A 4,331-nucleotide genomic window follows, 5' to 3' on the forward strand; every position below is an offset into this window, starting at 1 on the left:
CATCTGTTATAGGATTAAAAATGAAAGCAATTTTAAAGGTTGTATTTGCCATTGTCTGCGTATTTCTTTTGTGCTATAGGTGCTGTGTTTGCACTAATGGATCACCCCTCTGTGTGTCATGAGATGGTTAGAGACTTGTTGCTCGACCTGCCTCTTCTCCTCAGCCCCATAATACTGCTCTGCATGAACAAAGAGCTGAGGAACCAGAGCCTGTTACTGCTGCAGCGCAACCCCACCGACCTCTACATGAAAGAGAGCTCCATCAGTAAGACAGATGAGCATCACAAGAGCTTTAACACTGAAGAAGCAGACACAATTCATCTCTAATTTCTAAGAGTCTGATTTATAGATCGATAAAAGTTAAACATTTCGTGTTGTGCTTAGACTGCATGTGTCAACTTGAAGAACATATAATGCAGCAGATTAAAAATATTTGGGAGAATTTGTTGTTTTTCAGTGAATCTAAGTAGAAAATACAAACAGGAATTAAACATATTAATGAACAAGAAAGCACAAACGCTTTGTTTTTACTTATTTTAATTATATTAACTGCTTGTGTGTTTGCGGCATGTGAGCCGCAAACACACAAGGTCTGACTGTAAATTAACGTACTTCAAAGTCTCAGTGACAATAACATTACTTCCCACAGCTTGTATGAGATCTGAGAATTACTGTATTATGCAACCTTTTTTTTTATTTGCATTCACTGCACTAGTCTGCTTTTGCTTCACTACTGGTCATGCAGTGCCATCTAGTGATAATTTACTAGACTGCATCTGCATCAGTGCAACAAACCTTTGATTATGAAGTTAAATATTAGTTAAATATTTAAAATCCACATTTTTACCTATCCTTTAGCTCATTTGCATCGAATGTGATTGCATTTGTGCATACCTTTACTGGCATCAACTTTGCAAAACTCCTTTCAGTCTGAGATGAGACTTTATAGTTTTTTATTGACTTATTTCATTTATTTATTTGTTTTCTACATTTTACTGCATCATTGTTTTACATTTTACTTCTTTTGTGCATTTTACATTGTTAAGCACTTTTTCCGGCATGAACTGTTTGGAAATGTGCTATATAAATAAACTTGACCTTGACCCTTGAACTTATAGCATTTGTAGTATTAATAAAAAATTAAAACAGCAGCTAAAGTAAATGTAAAGCAACAATACAGGTGGTTAAAAAAATTAAGAAAACATCCCTAAAGCTAATTGTGAGACTGTTACAATGAAGCAGTGTCTCACTTAAAGTCAGTTGGTGGTGCTGTCTGCCCACGTTTGAAACGCTAACTTACAGTAAATCATGAATGACTGAATAATATCCATTAATCTTCATGATAGATTCTGTGAGAAGGATGCAGCACTGGATGATGAATATGCATATTTATGAGCTTCTTCACTCATGACTTAGATAATCCAGGCACATATAACGCTTCATATTTCCCTGCAGCCAGTTTGCCTTCATTTACTGGAAGCTTCTTTGGGTCACCCACAGCATGGAGCTCTCACCGCTGGACCTTTAACCCTGGTAATTTCCCATGGGTCTCTGTAGCACCGAGAAGCATATAGAAAATGGTAATTACCGGTGTCTGAGACTACCCACATATTATATCAACTCGATGGACCACAATTAACATATTAGTGAAACAGTCTAGTGTTTTGCACAGTGGATAGCTGGTGCAGTGCAGTATTAGAGCATTTGTTAACACTGGCAAACAAATATGACCAGAAGTGATGGTGCGTGCACCAAATAAATGTAGCAGGATGTAAATGAATGGAAATAAAGGGCTAATTAAAAATACCACAATTAATTGCAGCACTTGGGTCATGCGCTCTAATTGCTTAGATTTATAAATTACCCTATACAAAAACACAATTAACACATATGAACTGAACACAATGTATATTTTTTTTGTTTTTTGTATTAACATGTCAATCAGTGATGATCCATACATTAATGGCTATACTAGCCAGCTAGCACAGCATTCAGTCAGCTATTATCATGAAGTGAATGTGTGTATTTTACTCTCCACATTCATGAGAGCAAAGCTACTTTATGCAAAGTAAGTAGCTTGAAGGGAAATATATTTCAGTGATTTCGCCGTTTCATGTTGAGTGAGCTTGCGCTCTTATTCGCCGTGTTGTGCCAACTGACATAACATTACACTCTTTCTAATTACAAAGACAATTTTTATGCAATTATATAAAATTTCTCCCCTGTAAGGCATTATATAAGATCTTTCCTTGAATCAAAGAATCATTTCAGTCTGCAGCAAGTGTCTTCAGTTGCCTAGCAACTCCAGCCCTAGTGCGGACTAATGCTGTCTGGTGTGTGGAGGTAAATCGGGGGGCAATCTGATTTCAAAATAGGTTGAATGTAGGCGGGGGTCAAACTTTGCTGTTGCTCTAGGATAGTTCTCCCAATCAGTGCTTGCATTGAATTGTGCTGTCTGTCTTTAAAAAATAAATAAGTGGAGAATGGAAATCTGTGCTGCAATTAGAATAAGATTAAGAGACTATCGTCCAAGGACAACAAATAAGATCTATCTAGTGTCTAGTGATGGGAAAGCGGCATTTTGCTGCTGACCATGTAGGCTAAAGCTTACAACTTCTCATACAGTGAAATTAACCATGCTTGCCACCTGAACTGCCAAGTCCCCAGGCAAGCTGTGGCTCTGTTCAGAGCATGGAAATTTGCTTTGTGGATTGCAGCCATGTCCTTACTTAGTGGTATGTATAATTGCAGTCTTATGCTCACATGTGAAATGCAAATGCCTATAGCAGTTGTTCTTTTCCCAGGTTTCCTCCTTCGTGTCCGTTACGCTTCACTAAAACAGTTCCACATTGCCTTAAGCAAATCAGCTTCTCTTTTGCACTGCTCCCTCTATTTCTACGTTCATTAAAGTTTCATGGCAGATTTTTTTCTTTGATAACATATGCATATTGTATGTCATGCTGCTGGATGCAGGTTGGGATCACAGGGGCTGAAAGAAGTCTGTGTCCTTTTTCGGGAGGCTCTCCAGCTAACCGTGTGCCTGTGCTTTTTTACTTCTCTTTACATCTTTGCAGCTGTGTCACTACGACTTAAGACCACTTTGACGGCAAGATGAGCCATTTTATTGTGTTTAAAATCATCCGTCCATTTCACCATTATGAAAGAGGCTGTATTATTGGATATGCTATTTGAATTTCCATAGGTTGTCATGCTTCCTATCCTATGCGCTGGTGACAGGCTGCATTTCCAACGCACATGCAATCTGTGATGTGCCATCTCAGTTTTGATGAAGAGAATAAAGTATGAGGAATTCTTCATTCAGACAGATGCGAAATGAAATTTCCACACTCGGCAACCATATGGTCAGCATTTTCCATATTGATTTCTAATCAAAGACTGAATTTCACAGGTAAAAGGCTATATCTTGTAGATGCGGTTGCACTTATATATATAAAGAGTAACAATTTTCAGGGTTGTATTTGATGTTGTGGCCACCTATCACAACAATTCACATTTATCTCTTGGAAAACCAAAGTTATAGGAGATTTTTATAAATGACACAAAACAGATCAAGGGAAAAATAGGAAAATTGTGGACATGTGCACAATCTGAGGGCTCTATCGAGGTGTTCGAATGAATTTCAGCTCTAGTTTAGTAGAGCAGCATTTAAATAATTTATATCACCCCAAACTTTTGACAGTTACATCAGATGTGTTGGTGTTTCTGTTTAACCCTGACAAACAATTTGATGCTGTCTGACTCGGAGGATGCCCCACCCCTCTATCATTCCTTTTTCCTTCCCTCAATCTCGCTTTTCTTTTTCTTTTAAAGCTTTCTGATGCATTTGCGCTACTCTCTTCTTGGCCCGAAAAATCACTTTGTCACATAGCGACGCATCATTTCACATGCTAAATTTTTAAAAAGTGGAACTGGAAATCCTTTCTCAGCATGCAATATCCATTAGGGAGAAAATTATTCATATGATTCCCCTGCATTATCTATCTCCTAATGAAGAGAAATATATATATATATATATATATATATATATATATATACACCATTGTCACCCGCCAATACTTCTCAGGAGTTCAGGTTTGTCTTTACAGGATCGCACTGTGGCTCGAGGATCTATAGTGGAAAATGACTTTTGATCACATAGTAACAGGATTTAAAGTGGCCTCATTCCTCTATCACTGTTGGAAGATTCACTTCATGGAGGTCCCATAAATCTCCTCTCCAGAGGCTGTTCATATTTACTATATGTTGCTACGTTTTTACTTCACTTTTTGGGGGGTAGTTGGGCATTTTTTTTTTTTTGCTTTTTAGAGCAG

The sequence above is a fragment of the Haplochromis burtoni genome, unplaced genomic scaffold (genome assembly GCF_018398535.1).
Source record: "Haplochromis burtoni strain Fernald_Lab_line unplaced genomic scaffold, NCSU_Asbu1 Contig_10, whole genome shotgun sequence".
NCBI classification, from domain to species: domain Eukaryota; kingdom Metazoa; phylum Chordata; class Actinopteri; order Cichliformes; family Cichlidae; genus Haplochromis; species Haplochromis burtoni.